Here is a 17,330-nt window from a genome sequence, read left to right as displayed (position 1 = left end):
TGTAACAACATACTTTCTCAAGAATATATAACAGATTCAAGTTAATTAAACTTGAAATCATTGAATTCCTGCATGGTCACAATTTATATTAGACTGTGGACTATGTCTCAATTTAAACATTAGCCACAGTCTAATGTATCCAGTGAGATACTTTAATAAACTTAGTTTTAAAGCATGCCACATCAGATATAAGTACCACAGCATTTCTATCAATCTCCTCAGGCACTGGAAATGAATGTGTAAATAGCTTTGGGACAAAAAAAACTTCCCTGTACACAGTAAAAACATAAAATTACCATCTGACATGAAAACTGTACAGACTTAAAAGCTTTTGATCTTTTACCAAGAATGCATTTTAACTGAAACATCACCATATTATGTAACAACATACTTTCTCAAGAATATATCACAGATTCAAGTTAATTAAACTTGAAATCATTGAATTCCTGCATGGTCACAATTTATATTAGACTGTGGACTATGTCTCAATTTAAACATTAGCCACAGTCTAATGTATCCAGTGAGATACTTTAATAAACTTAGTTTTAAAGCATGCCACATCAGATATAAGTACCACAGCTTAAGAATATTGATTCTGATTCAGAGGAGAGATCACCTCTGGCAGTCATACCAATCTCATTGATATCACAACTTCAAAAAGACAGATAATATGGTGCATTACAAGTCAGAAAATTGAATCAATTCTTTTGGGGGAAATTCAATGTAATTCTAATGATTTGCAAATTTGACATTCTTTTAAAAAACATGAAAAAAAAAATCAGAGAAATATTCATGCTTTGCAAAAGCTGACATCATAAAATAGTACAAATAGATTTTCATGTATTAGTATATGTAGCTTAGTTAACTATCTCTTTTTTCAAAAATTCTTTGCCTTTGAAAGGTAAGATATCCTTTTAATTTTCAAAAGTGGGGTACAAAAATGTGTGTGAATTACAAAATTATTCAGATAAACATATGAAAGGGTGCTTTATAGGTAGATTTACAAGGTAGGAAAAAAATGTAGACATGCAATGCAACCATTTACCGGTAGTCATGGAACCACTTATTATAAGAATTAGAAATCAATGAGATACATATATTGAAAAATTACCACTCAGGTATTACACCTCTACTAATAATCTTATTCATTTTATAAAATACTGAAGCAGTTTATACAAAGGTGTGACAAATGAAGTTTATCACAGATGGTGCCAAAAATAATATAAGCAATTATATGAAGACTGCAACTGAAAATATCATCTAAAGAAGTTTCAAAGTGTATACACTGTACATGTATCTCTGACTGGATTTTAAACATTGCAATGATAGCATTTTATCCTATAAATTATCTCTAATTTTTGAAATATAAATTAAAGTTTGATCTATTGCCAAAATGAAGTTGTTCACCATAAATTCTGAAAATTCTCTTTTTTAAAGTGAAAAGGCACCTTCCTATAATAAAACTTCATTGTACACCTTTGTCTGCTTTAATGACAGCTTTGTTCAATGTTATTCCAAGCCTCTCGATCATGTTTTGTAATAGCATTCTTGAAGGTTTCTCTTGTTATGCATCCTGTATTTTTTCTTAACTGCAGTAGAGTCTGGTAAGCTCTTTCTTTGACAGATTCTCCCCTATAGTCTATTTCTATTGTCTGTATATCTATTTCTGGAAGTCCAAGTTCCCTGACAACACTGATGTAAACTTTGTCTGGAATCAGGTACTTAGATGCCTTCCAAAGTTCCCATTCTGTCAACACTTCTTTGCCATCTGTAATATACAAGATTAATGTTGAAATACTTGTATTACGTCTTAATTTGAATTAGTGCATATTTACCATTACAAATGTTATTTAAAATTCTTCAAGGGTTAAAAGTAAACCTGTTTTGGCATTTTCTAATTAGCTTTAACAATAAATGTAATGTCTATTTTGAATTTACAAAAGAGTAAAACAGAAATAAAATCTGGTAACATTTTTAAAGTTCAAAATTGGAGAGAAAAAAATCTAAGGGCAACACTGTAATGATTTCTGAAAACCATATAAGGAGAAAGTTGAGCGGCGATTCAATCTTGGCATATTTGTTGAGATTTCTAAAATTAATATGTTAACAATTTATTCTGCATTAGAAGCTAAGGTTATCATTCTGTGCACCATAAAGCCAATAAAATTAAATACATGTACTGGTACTGATTTTGAAGGAAAAATCAGTAAAATTGTTTCTTCCTAAAAATTCTGTTTAAATGGTTAAGCTTACTTTTAGCCTCCTTAGAGATTACAGTCACATCAGCATTTGATTCCTTCACAGAATATGGAATGGGAGCAAGAGCTGTATGCCCAATGTAATCCCTATCCCTCTTTCTCTGCCCATCAAGTGGATATGACCACTGACGTTCATATTGGATCTTTCTGGCAAAGCTTTCCCTGTGATTGCTGCCTTCATCTGATTCAGATGCTGGACTTTCCTCTTGGTCTGAATTGTCGACCTGGGAGCAGTCCTGAATGGACAGACTTTCCAGTGACTCATGGAATGTCTCCGATTTTATATCCAAACTGTTCAAACTACAGGATTCTTGAGTCTCCTGAATAGGGAAATTAGACACCTCTTGGCTTTGGTTGCAATGGTCTGGATTATCACTGCCATCCACACATAAACTTTCTTGAGACTCCCTCAAGAGTACACATTGGGATATGGTGGAAATAAGAGCATCTGAATCCGTGTCCAGTGAATTCGATGATTCCAGAAGTGGGGATATTTCTTCATCCTTGCAGGGTGGCATTTCAATAACTGTATGGTCACTGCTACTGTTCATCTCCTTTAAACTCTGGCTTCTGAAAATAGTGTTATTTATACAACACAAAAAATCTTAGTGAGACAGTTCTATGTGTAACTCATGCTTCTTTTAAATCTTCTAATCAAGAAAAGTAGTGATAGTCATAATACAGTGACCATAATATACTGTATGAATTCCCAACTTTATTATGTCCTAATATTTACATTTCCAATGTCTTTGTTCGAGATAAAATTACAAATAGTTAATAAACTTTATTTCTCCATCAATGTACTGGTTCATCAATAGGTGCAGTTAAAAAAAATAACGTGCAGGGCAGGAAAAATAGAGACAAGAAGTGGGGCTTGTAGCACGTGGAATGGCGGCATCATGCAAATTATCATGCAAGACAATCAATTGATCACATCATGAAATCGAAAAATTAGACAGTTATTCCTTAAATCAACCTCTTATTTGGCAATAAGAGGGCTGATTGAAAAATACCTATTTATTTGATATATTAAATGTTTGAAATTCCACTTTATACTTACGGACTGTTCTGTAAATCTTCTCTTTCTTTATTGTCCCTAGGTCTAACTGAAAAAAAAGGATACATTCAGCCACTTCTGTAATTTGTACAAAAAAATTGTACCAATTTGTACCATAATAAATCCCAACATATGGCATACCTAAAGAAAGAGTGTGCTAAAATTTCAATCATTTATGATGAGGGGTTGCTGCAACCAAAAATGTGGTACAGAAAGAAGCATGGATATAAACAAGTAGTTGATTTCAGATTTTAAAAAAATATATATCCCACCATATAGCATGTACAAACAAAGAGTTTGCTAAAATTTCAAGCATCTGCAACATATAGTTGCAGGGAAAACTGCATGTATTGGATATTTGGAACACATAGATGCACCGAGATAAACAGGGAGTAGAAATCATATTTGAAGAGGGCTACATTAATGCAGCTAGCCTTAAGGACAGACGAGACGTTCCTTAATAATAGATAAAATTTTCCAAGAGTTTGTCATTGAAGTATTGCTACTTAACCATGTTTACTCACAAAAATTTGAGGTACCTTACCAGGCATTTCTGCAAGATACCAGGGGTAGTTTTTCTTATATAATCCTTTTGGGAGGAAAAATAATTTTTCAATTTCAAATGTTTAAGTGTTCTGATTATTAAAAGATGTTTAGAAACTGGTTTAAAAATCAGAATGTAATTAAAATTTTGAATATTTTCCATACATTACGAAAATATACAAAACAGATTTTGAGGAACGTCTCGTCTGACCTTAACAGAGTGTACTAAATTTTAATCACTTGTGATGAGTACTTGCTAAAAAAAATTGTGAAGAAAATTTGTTAGGGACAGACACATGAACACACAGTGTAAAACAAAATGCCCCCGCTCCGAAGGAGGAAACATTTGTAAGGTTTTTTCCCAATAATTGACCAGTATCAATTTAAGGTAGTCCGATCCTCAGGTTTATAAAATTAGCAGTTAAGTAATCAAAAATACTCATAAAAGTATCCCTGAATCCACAAAGTTAAGTAAATTTATCCACAGTATTTCTTTGAAGTTCAAGATTAAAGTTAATCATATTATATAGGGAAAATTCTCAAATCTCCAGTATTTTTGCAGAAAAGGCGAATTGGAATATCAGCAATGTATTTTCTAATTGCAAATTGATCAACAAATATATTTTAGGTTAAAAAACGATAGGTATCCAGGCATTCAGAGAAATTGTCATGATTTTTATACTTATTTGGTATTTTTTGTCTTCTATTTCCGTCATATATTCCATAATACATAGTGTAAAAGGCTTTTGCTATTATTGCAAGACACCACAAATCACTTCCTGTTTCATATCATGCTAATAAGCCCTGGTATCTAAGGCTTGGTTCAAGAAAATATTATTTCTCTAAAACTGTATTATTTCTTTTTTCCTTTTATAGGGTACAAATGTCAACTTTTATAAGACCTTTTCTATGACTTCCAAAAACGTTGAATCTTATAAAGATGAATAAAATGAAAATTGTTGCATGAAAAAAAAATTAATTTCAAGCTTCATTTTGATGCATTTTAAATTAAATATTAATTTTTGGGGTTATCCTTCCTGGCTGAGGATCGGATATCCTTAACACTGTCTGGCCTGACCCCTTTAGTCCCTCTCTCCCCCTCCCCCATAAATATTGAATATTGCAATTGTCAGAGAAGACAAATACTCATTTTTATCTGCAAACGGTTTTTCTGCTGAATGAAACATACGGATAGTATAGTTTTTGAAAGACTGCTTGAGTTTTGATTATTCTGGTCTCATTCTTTAGGTCCCAGTAGAACTGTGACTAGAAATTCAGTCTTCATTCCCTTTTAGGCATACCACAGATGAAATTTTATTTCATTTACATATTCTTTCATGAAGTTTTTTTTAGCATATTCATTACTCATAAAAGTCAGAAAAGGGAATTCCCATTAAATATATTTTTGTTAAATTAAAAATCATACATAAAATTTCAAATCTTTTTCAAGGATTTTTTCAATGCAATTAATGTACTTTCTTTTACCTTTATCCATGCATATAAAACGTTTTTCATTGTGCAGATAAATGGTCATAACCGGCACAATTATGGCAATGGTAAGACATATCATACCAGCAATAATGATGAAGTTCACACTATTGCCTACAAAAGACAGAAAAAATAAAAAGAATATTCTGTGTTAAGTTTGGTTACAATTTATCTAGTGGTTCTGGAGAAGATGAAATTGTAACAAGTTAGAGATGTTTGTAAAACACTTATGTCCCCTCTCCCAAATAATCGGAATTTTTCTAAGTCCAAGGGGTATTAACTCTGTCAAAAATGGCTCGATCATATCCAAAACAGAATCTGACCTAGATATTCTTACAATAAATCTGTATGCCAATTTCATTTGAATATGTGTAACCTCTATGAAGAAAATGAAAGAAAACTGCAAATAATTGGAATTTTTTCCATGTCCAAGGGGCATAAGTCTGTCAAAAAAACCTCAATCATACCTGAAAAAGAACTTGACCTAGATATTCTTATGATAAATTTGTATACCAGATTTCATTTTAATATGTGCAACTTCTGCAAAGAAAATGAACAGAAACTGAAAATTCTCTATGTCCAAGGGGCATAATTCTGTCAAAAATGGCTCGATCATACCCAAAACAGAACTCAACACAGATATTCAATTCATATGATAAATCTGTACACAAAATTTCATTTCAGTTTGTGCAACCACTGCAAAGAAAATTCAGAAACTTCAGAAAAACAGAAACTTCAAATAATAAGAATTTCTCTAGGTCCAAGGGGCATAACTCTGTAAACAAGAGGCCCATGGGCCACATCGCTCACCTGAGAAGCTTTAACCATTCTGTTCTTTAACAGATTTCCCCTTTGTAAAACATAATGCATCCCCACCCTACGACCACTGATCATAATTTAGACATTTTGAAATCTAAACTACCCCATGATCCTTCCATGTGCACATAAGTTTCAGCTTTTCTGGCCCAATGGTTCTTCAGAAGAAGATTTTCAAATATTTTTCCTATATAAATCTATGTAAAACTTTGATTACCAATTGTGGCCCCGCCCTTTCCCCGGGGGCCATGATTTGAATAATTTTCCTATATATTTCTATGTAAAACTTTGGTCGGCCATTGTGGCCCCACCCTACCCCCAGGGTTCATGATTTGAACAAACTTGAATCTTCACTACCTGAGGATGCTTCCATATAAATATGATCAATTATGACTTTGTTATTCTTGAGAAGAAGATTTTTAAAGAATTTTACTATATTTTTCTCTGTAAAACTTTGGTCGGCCATTGTGGCACCACCCTACCCCCGGGGGTCATGATTTGAAAAAAAATGAATCTTCACTACCTGAGGATGCTTCCATATAAATATGATGAATTATGGCCTTGTCATTCTTGAGAAGAAGATTTTTAAAGAATTTTACTATATATTTCCATGTAAAACTTTGGTCGGCCATTGTGGCCCCATCCTACCCCCGGGGGTCATGATTTGAACAAACTTGAATCTTCACTACCTGAGAATGCTTCCATATTAATATGATGAATTATGGCTTTGTCATTCTTGAAAAGAAGATTTTTAAAGAATTTTCCTATATATTTCATTGTAAAACTTTGGTCAGCCATTGTGGCCCCGCCCTACCCCCGGGGGTCATGATTTGAACAAACTTGAATCTTCACTACCTGAGGATGCTTCCATATAAATATGATGAATTATGGCTTTGTCATTCTTGAGGAGAAGATTTTTAAAGAATTTTCATATATATTTCATTGTAAAACTTTGGTCGGCCATTGTGGCCCCACCCTACCCCCGGGGGTCATGATTTGAACAAACATGAATCTACACTACCAGAGAATGCTTCCATATAAATATGATGAATTATGGCTTTGTCATTCTTGAGAAGAAGATTTTTAAAGAATTTTACTATATATTTCCATGTAAAACTTTGGTCGGCCATTGTGGCCCCATCCTACCCCCGGGGGTCATGATTTGAACAAACTTGAATCTTCACTACCTGAGAATGCTTCCATATTAATATGATGAATTATGGCTTTGTCATTCTTGAAAAGAAGATTTTTAAAGAATTTTCCTATATATTTCATTGTAAAACTTTGGTCAGCCATTGTGACCCCGCCCTACCCCCGGGGGTCATGATTTGAACAAACTTGATTCTACACAACCTGAGGATGCTTCCATATAAATATGATGAATTATGGCTTTGTCATTCTTGAGGAGAAGATTTTTAAAGAATTTTCCTATATATTTTATTGTAAAACTTTGGTCGGCCATTGTGGCCCCACCCTACCCCCGGGGGTCATGATTTGAACAAACTTGAATCTACACTACCAGAGAATGCTTCCATATAAATATGATGAATTATGGCTTGGTCATTCTTGAGAAGAAGATTTTTAAAGAATTTTACTACATATTTCTATGTAAAACTTTGGTCGGCCATTGTGGCCCCACCCTACCCCCGGGGGTCATGATTTGAACAAACTTGAATTTACACTACCTGAGGATGTTTCCCCATAAGTTTCATCTTTCCTGGCACAGTGGTTCTTGAGAAGAAGATTTTTAAAAGATACCACCAATTTTTCATTAATTCCCAATTATCTCCCCTTGAATGAAGGCATGGCCCTTCATTTGAACAAACTTGAATCCCCTTTACCCAAGGATGCTTTGTGGCAAGTTTGGTTGAAATTGGCCCAGCGGTTCTTGAGAAGAAGTCGAAAATGTGAAAAGTTTACAGACAGACAGACGGACAGACAGACAGACGCCGGACAAAATGTGAAAAGCTCACTTGAGCCTTCGGCTCAGGTGAGCTAAAAATTAATCCAGAACCAAGCGCAAATTTTTGTGCGCAATAAATATACCGTTTTTTCAATGGGTGGTACTGTAGCTCTCCGGTCTGTCAATATATTTTTTCAGAGAGCTACAGTTCTGCAGCTAAGGTGAACTAAAAATATCAATATACAAAAGATCATCCCTGGATGTTTGTATTTATGCAAGAAAGTCATACTGCTCCAAATTTCCTTCAAAGTTCACATTTATTTTACTCACCGTTTTCATCACCGTTACTTTCAGCACTTCCTCTCCCTCCAGAATAAGACTTAGGACTAAGTCAAATAGAAACAAGAAAACCCAAATTAAATATATATCTATAAATTACTGGTACATACAGGTATAAGAATTAAATACAAAGAATAATGAACACTAAGAAAGAGCAGTTGCATAAACTGACATTAAATAACATACTTTTCTATATTATCTGCAGGGGGCAAGACTCCATCACACACTGTATCCTTCAGATGTGTACATGGGACAGTCTCGTATTGACCATGAAGTGTACAGTTCCTACAAACTGTACATTCATAGGATCGACCTTTACTGAAAGTGCCGGGTCTACATTTCTGACAAGGTCTGCATTCCGTGGGTCCAGTCTCGGGATTCCAGTTTATCAAGTTCCATTTCTACAATTTAAAAACAAGAGGCCCATGGGCTACAGTGCTCACAAAACTGCCTGATTACTGATTAGTATGTACCACTAAATCATTGCTTTGTGCATTATGTCAAATGCAATGTTTTCACCTGTTTTTAAAAATCTGTATGCAGGTAAAAAAATATTGTAATTTCTGCTTATATAAATTTCATGTTTTGTTTCCATTTAGATAAAATTTATAATTGAAAATTAAATTTTTCTATCTTAAATATGAAGACAACATTTTCATGTTCATAGTTCTGAATTAAGGGGGCCGACTCTAGTTTTCATTGCACAATATTTCGCGCATCCTAGTAAAATGACGTGTATTTACTGTTTCAAAGCAATTTTTCCACTTGATTAATAAAATTAAACAAAATTAAGAAATTACAGGTTTAAAAATGTAATTACAATTTTATATAACTGAATTTTTAACCGAATTTGCAACTGATAGGTAGGTTAATTGACGTCATTATAGCAGTGTATAGTGGGATTTTAACGTTATGATAACTGAAGCTGACTTTAAGAAAGGGGTAATAAAAATGTTATTAAATAAAAAGTAATAAACATACGCTCTTGAAATTTACTACATAGGAATTTGATAATCTCTTCATCATATTTTATCATATTTTGGTGTAAATCCTAATTGTTTGCGTCATATTTTGTAGCACTCTATAATAACAGGAAAATTCGTTAATTTTTGGTGTTTTGAGATGCCCCCTCTGGTAACAAGATGGTAGAATTTTGTGTTCCATACACATAATGTAAAAGATAATATTACTCATCATATATTATAGTTTGAACAAAAATGCTAATGTACTATTTGTATAATTTGCTTTAAAATGCTAAAAATTGACACTTTCCTATATGATCCTATAGTAAATGTACCTATATTTTGAGATGGTCCCTTAGAAATACCTGGACAGATTTCACTCAAACTTTGCATGTACACTAAAGTTAATGTAAGTTATATATGGTATAAAAATGAATAGTTTCGCTATTGTAGTTTTCACGCAATAAAACCATAGTCGGCCCCCTTAAAACAGCAAATTAAAAAATACCTCCATAGGAATGACTTCATCCCCTTGAAGGCAATCCTCACACTGAAAACAGGTTAGGGCCTGGGAATGATAATACATGTTGTCTTCAGGGTCACATTTAGGAGTCCTCCCCTCCACCATCGGGAGACTCAAGATACTCATGGTAAAAAGCTTTATGTATATCTCTGATTTTGGAGCCCTCATTTCTATTTCAAAAAACAAAACAAAAAATTTGTGTTAAAATGCATGTTAGCAACATGCATGCAGTATTATTTATACACTGGTATATTCACATTTACCCCTACTTTTGAGAGAAAATTTTGGTATTGAATATACAGCCATCTGTTTTATCTGTCAAACTTTCTTGTCATCACTTCTATATTTTTTTTTCATATATTGAGGTAGCCAAAAAGGGGGGGGGGGGTCCAATGCTACCATCTGATCATTTGTATTTCTCTGGTTTGTCTTTCCATGTTATTTTTCAGAATTTATGATTGTAATCTTAACTGCATGTCTGTATAGGTCAGGAACAAGGAGCAGAACTTTATACCCATGAATTTTTTTTATTATGGGGGCCCCATAATTCAAAAAGATGCTCTTTAAAGCCATATATGGCGTATGTACAATGAAAATTATTAGACTAAAATTATAAGAACTTATTATTTGTATCATTACTTTATATAAAGATAGAACTTTTCCCTAAATTACAAAATCTTAGTCAATTGCGTTATAAAGATATCACAATTTAATTTGGATTCTCGGAATTTTCTCCGACTCGGAAGAAAATACAAAAGATTTAAATAACACATTACAGAGAAGATACAAGAGGCCCATGGGCCTTATAGGTCACCTGAGCCTTATGCAACAACTTTCCAGTGATTCAATTTGATTCATGTTTTAAGCCAGATGCTATTGCAATCACAATTTTGAAAGAGGCACCATTAATCATCATAACAATACACTTAGCAGTTGCTAAGTTTGGTTATTTAATACTCAAAGGCAGGGTAGGGGAGTAAAAATGCATTTCAACTAATCAGTAGTGCCCCTGTCACACATGAACCTTTGACCCTTAGGCCTACATCCACACATTGCACATTTTTTAAGAAGCATCTTTGCTTTTCAAAAATATTTGATTAATACTAAGGAGCAGATTTCAAACAATTCATTCATTTTCAGTATATAAGCACTCCCCCCCTCTAAGATACCCCTGACCCTGGGGTCTTGAAATTCACAATTCTGGAAGGACCCTTGCTCATCATAACTATATAGGTTTATTATATGATTGAATAATTTCCTTCTCTCTGATTGGCTGAGAACCAACTATGTTAGAAAAATACTACGTTGTATTGACCTGCACGTGACGTTCCAGGTAAATACAAGGATTTATTTCCTCTACATTGATCTAAAAATAGATCGGGAAATTCCAAATTGATACAAATTGTTTTGGAAAGCTATTTGAGCGAATATAACTTTTTTTTCATGTGAACAAAACATAAGCGAATATATATTTTCGGGTGAGGGTGGTAAGAGGGGATGCAGGGACCCCCTCCAACACTTTTACTGAACAGCAATTTTTAGGTCACCTGAGTAACTCAGGTGACCTATTGCTATCCGTTTTTGTCCGTCGTCGTGTGTCGTGTGTCGTGCGTCGTGTGTTAACAATTGAACATTTTCAGCTTCTTCTCTGAAACCGCTGAACCAATTTCAACCAAATTTGGTATACAGCATCTATGGGTAAAGGGGAACAAAAATTGTGAATTTTATGGTCCCCACCCCCCTGGGGCCTGAGGGGTGGGGCCAAAACCACTAAAATTATTGCAATCTTTAAAAATCTTCTTCTTTACTCCTGGACATCAAGCAGGCAAACTGATGGCATGAATGTAATGAGCATTGAGTCCTCTACCAAAATTGTGAAATTCATGGCCCCAGGGTCAGGGGTTCTAGTGCTAGGGCGGGGCTATATAGATTATATAGTGAAAATGCATTAATTCTTTGAAAATCTTCTTCTCTGCTCCTGGGTATTAAATAAACTAAGCAAGCACATAGTTATGATAAGAAAGAGTGCTTCTACTAAAATTGTGAATTTTATGACCCCAGGGTCAGGGGTTCTGGTGTTAGGGCGGGGCTCTATTGGTTATATAGTGAAAATGCATTTATTCTTTGAAAATCTTCTTCTCTACGTCTGGGTATTAAATAAACTAACTAAGTACAGTACATAGTTATGTTGATCAAGAGTGCCTTTTTCAGAGTTGTGAATTTTGTGGCCCCAGGGTCAGGGGTTCTGGTGTTAGGGTGGGGCCCTATTGATTATATAGTGAAAATGCATTAATTCTTTGAAAATCTTCTTCTCTGCTCCTGGGTATTAAATAAACTATCCAAGCACATAGTTATGATGAGCAAGAGTGCCTCTTCCAAAATTGTGAATTTTATGACCCCAGGGTCAGGGGTTCTGGTGTTAGGGCGGGGCTCTATTGGTTTTATAGTGAAAATGCATTTATTCTTTGAAAATCTTTCCTTTGCTCCTGGGTTTTATGCCAATGATCCAAGTATATATATTTATGATGAAGAAAGTTGCATCTAGCAAAATTGTTTTTTTTATCCCCCCCCCCTTGGGTTGGGGGTGAGGGGGGGGGGTACAAAGTCTGAAAATAAATTAATGCTTTGAAATCTGCTCTTTGGTATTAATCAACCATTTTATGATAAAATTTGCACAATTTTGTCAGAAATATGTGGCCCCAGGTTCAGTGGTTCCTTTGGGATGAGGTGCACAACTGGTTATAAAGTGGAAGTGCATTTTCTCTTATGTTACTCTGATCTTCCTCTGGATATTACGTATTACAAATAGAGTAAGCATGCTAAGTCTTTAATTATGATAAGCAATGGTGCCTCTTTCAAAATTGTGAATTGTGAATTTCATGGCCTCTGGTTAAAGACACGAACCAAATTTAATTGTTTGAAAGTTGTTGCACAATACTTAGGTGACCTATAAGGCCCGTGGGCCTCTTGTTACGTTTTACGAACAACAATTGTCAGTTTTCCCTGATAATACTCCTTCCTTTCAAATCTATCCTATAATAAAGACTGACATTTTTTTCATGGCAACTAAAATTGATAAAAAAACAACATTTCAAATTGATACGACTGGTAAGATTTATTTACATTTTAATGCTGCTTCTCTCTTGTCTTGTCTTTGGCAAGGACTTGATTAAATGCAAGTAAGAGCTGTACATTTTATCAGTGAATCATATAATAAAACGATTATTGTTGTTTTTTTCGGTCAATACAATGATTTAGCCATCTTCGAAGTACAATATTCACCTCACCCTTCGGGCTCGGTGAATATTGTACTCCTCAGATGGCTAAATCATTGTATTGACCTCAAAAAACAGCAATAATTGTATAATGTTCACCTGCTTAATACCTACGAACAGAGAAGAAGATTTTCAAAGAATTCATGTATTTTCACTATATAATCTATAGAGCCCCGCCCTAACACCAGAACCCCTGACCCTGGGGCCATAAATTTCACAATTTTGGTAGAGGCACTCTTGCTCATCATAACTATGTACTTAGTTTGTTTATTGAATACCTAGGAGCAGAGAAGAAGATTTTCAAAGAATTCTTGTATTTTCACTATATAATCTATAGAGCCCCACCCTAACACCAGAACCCTAGACCCTGGGGCCATTAAATTCACAATTTTGGTAGAAGCACTCTTGCCCATCATAACTATGCACTAAGTTGGTTTATTTAATACCCAGGAGCAGAGAAGAAGATTTTCAAAGAAATAATGCATTTTCACTATACACTTATTTAGCCCCGCCCTAGCACTAGAACCCTTGACCCCAGGGCCATGAATTTCAGAATTTTTGTAGAGGACTCAATGCTGATTACAATCATGCTAATAGTTTGACTGCTTGATGTCCAGGAGTAAAAAAGAAGATTTTCAAAGATTGCACTAATTTTAGTGGTTTTGGCCCCATCCCTCAGGCCCCAGGGGGGCAGGGATCATGAAATTCACAATTTTTGTTCCCCTTCACCCATAGATGCTTTGTGCCAAATTTGGTTGAAATTGGTTCAGTGGTTGCAGAGAAGAAGCTGAAAATGTTAAAATGTTAACATACGACGCACGACGGCGGACGAAAACAGATAGCAATAGGTCACCTGAGTGACCTGAAAATTGTATTATTAGATGAAACGAGGTGTTCTCCGTGTTCAGAATTGTATGAAAAGTTTTAATTTAAATGTATTAACTATATTTCTTTACTTAATTTTGATTTTTTATAAGAATATATTTTTTTGATCAGTTACGCCATATATGGCTTTAATTGAAATCAAAATAATAATTTTAAAAAATCAACACAAAAATAAACCTGTAAATATATACACATTGTACTGGTAGGCCCTGTATGTTTTTAATTAATCAACATTATATAGTTAAATCTTTGTGGTCTTTAACAATTATTTGCAGCAACTTAATACAAATTATGGATAATTATTGTTTTTACAATATTATGTACAAAATGATGTCTTGGAGTTATTTGCGCAGTTACGTCCATATTCATTATTCAGAAGAAACTCAACATATCTGCAATCCTATTAAATAAACTTGTCATGAAACACCATACCTTTTCTCCAGAAGTTTCATATCTCAGGGAAGAGACTAATTTAATTAATAGGAAAGTTGCAACCTTCAAAAAGATGCGAGTTTCCTAGTTTTTTGATAAATTATTTGCCTATCGACCACTTTTAACTTCCTTTTTGACAGATACCGGTTAAAACCAGCCCACTTCGGCTAGTATCGATACTTCTCGGGTAGGCCTACACAGAAAATTCACCGGATCTAACGCAACATTATTGTAAAAGTGGCGAAGGCATTTGAAAATGCTATCAGTGTGAGTTACAAGAGAGAGAGAGAGAGAGAGAGAGAGAGAGAGAGAGAGAGAGAGAGAGAGAGAGAGAGAGAGAGTTAAATTAAGTATACGTTTAAAAACGTAGGATATCATTAACTCAAAGCAATGACACGCTTAATATTTAACATCCTGATAATAATGTACTATTGATTTATAAATATTTTTTTAATAATTTGTTTCTAATTGTAACACGTCATTTAATTGGATAAAAGATTTAGTTTATATCGTATAGCATAATTAAGTTTCCTACGTCACAATGAGTTACGTCTAAAACGTATAACTCCGCCTGACGTTACTTTTTTAAAAAAAAAATATATGCTCCATTTGAAGCTATTTTTAGAGGGAAAATATGTCTTATTATATATACTGAAATTAAATTATAACGAATGAAGCTTATTTTAAGTTAACCTATCTTATATGATATAATGTAACTTGAGGCAGTTTACGCTTTTTAAAAAACCGCTTCGCAATTAATTTACAAAGCGTAAACTGCCTCAAGTTATGTTATATCGTTTAACATAGTTTAAAGTAAGCTTCATTCCTTAATTAATTGTTTAGATCATATTTAAGGTATTGTTGGTTTATTCTTTGGTTTAATTGGTGAAGAAACAATATACAATGAAAACTGGACTGACAGTTGATTTATGAGAGTAAGCTTAGTTGAAAGTATTTTTATGTATATGTTAAAAATATTTTCAAATTGTACATGTATCATATATAATTCGTGTACATGTATTCAAATAATTGATAAAATATATATATTGTATATCTTTTGTCATTGTTTTCATTTATTAATCGGGTCTATTCCACAGGAGTTAGCGTACCTATCAATTTTACCAGAGACATAATTATAATATTATTTTACCAAAATTTTCAGTAAATTAAAAAAAAAACGTAATACTTATAAATGTTATTGTTATATGAGTATTACGTATTTTTTTAATTTACTGAAAATTTCGGTAAAATTGATAGGCGAATTCCTGTGGACTATTCCTTTACAATGCAACTGTACTCCATAAGCATGAAAAGTTGTGTTCGACTCAGTGCGACTCGCTATGATCAAAATTATAAATAGCTAAGGGAATTTCCAACAAATAATGTAAGTTACGACCAGCAAAAAAGGGGGGGGGGATTTCGGAAATAAATATGTCCTTGGTTATAACTATTGAAAATAATATATATGTCACCAGTATCTTAATTTGGAACTAAATATTCTTTCCTACAAGGGTATGAAAATAATAATCTGGCTCGATAAAATTTGACCCCTCACCCCTTCAGAATCAAGTCCTTATCCACGTATGTAGAAGTCATAGGTGTCGGAACCGGGGAGGGGGGCTTTAAACTTTTTTGCAAAGATAGACATAATAATGGCATTGAACATTGAGGCATAGGTTTAGCCCCCTCCCCTTTCAAGAACATGCACATATTGCAGTGTATCCAAGGAAGATCGATAAGTGTTAAGGTTTTGAAAAAAAAAAATGGCACTGGAAGAAGTTTGACCCCCTCTCCCCTTCGATTTGCTTCCGACACTTCTGTTCAAATTCGAGCTTTACATCTAGATCAATTTTATTCACACAATCAAGTTTTTGTTCAGGGACACTTGGGGACTCAGAACCCACCGTGTATATCCCAACATGCGGGGTGTATACTATGTTGTGCGCGGGGTGTATGCTTCCGAAGCGAGAGAAAGTGGTTCGAGGTACGTTCTTTGTCCGTTTCCTCAACTTATGGATATTTTTCGCCAGAAAGCATGTGCCTACGGAAGAAAGCATTATCTGAGGAGTATATGGATACCTATGAATCCACTGGACACCTTCTAGTTTTATCAAACACCTCAACACAATTCCGAGGATCGGAGCAAGATTGACGCTACACTGTGTTTATGACCAAATATCAGAACAAAGCTTTGCTTTATCATCACTTCTATATTATTGTTAAATACATGTTTACAATATAAATGTTTGTACAATTTGTCTGAAAATAAAACAGTTCGGATATAAAGATATTGACGAAAAATCAATGTTGTGTCCGGGGTGTATGCAACATGTTGTACATGGGGTGTATACCCTATATTTTTGTTAGGATTGTTAGTGCGAAGTATCAATGGAAATATTATTGACACAGGTTTATAAGCGACAGATAGTGTTGATAAAAGACCTTCAAACTAATGCCGAACCAAAAAGTTATTTCCATACACTTACTGAAGTATAAAAGAAACTAAATTTTAAAAATCAAAATAATAATAAAAAAAAAAAATAAACGTTCATATTTAAACATATTAGGTGCTAGGTTTGCAAGAAGCGATTGTTATCTGAATTAATGCTACATTGTAGGATAGCGCAATGGTCTAAATCTACGTAATCATAAAATCTCTCGCCCCCCCCCCTTTGCATTGAGGACACTGCCCTTTCTTCAGCTCGTTTTAATCTAAATATTTCGCCTGTTAAAAATAATAGAAACACTATGAATGGTGTATTATGAATAAATCTTTTTTTTTTTTTTTTTTTGTTTCTGCAACATTTATGCTATTAATACTATATATTATAATTATGTATTCTTAAGCA

The 17,330-nt window shown here is 33.9% G+C and overlaps 1 long non-coding RNA gene across 1 annotated transcript; it reads right to left on the bottom strand.

Annotated features, from left to right (window-relative positions):
- Positions 1-8,596: 8,596 nt before the first annotated feature.
- LOC134238610 (uncharacterized) lies at positions 8,597-14,604 on the bottom strand. The gene is made up of 3 exons (XR_009986051.1): positions 14,482-14,604; positions 9,875-10,059; positions 8,597-8,805 (listed from the first exon to the last, which is right to left on the bottom strand). It is a non-coding gene; the product is annotated as an uncharacterized LOC134238610 (long non-coding RNA).
- Positions 14,605-17,330: the final 2,726 nt, after the last annotated feature.

The sequence above is a fragment of the Saccostrea cucullata genome, unplaced genomic scaffold (genome assembly GCF_032062105.1).
Source record: "Saccostrea cucullata isolate Sc308-1 unplaced genomic scaffold, CSIRO_AGI_Scuc_v1 ctg63, whole genome shotgun sequence".
Lineage (NCBI taxonomy): Eukaryota > Metazoa > Mollusca > Bivalvia > Ostreida > Ostreidae > Saccostrea > Saccostrea cuccullata.
This window is presented reverse-complemented; position numbering and strand designations above follow the sequence as displayed.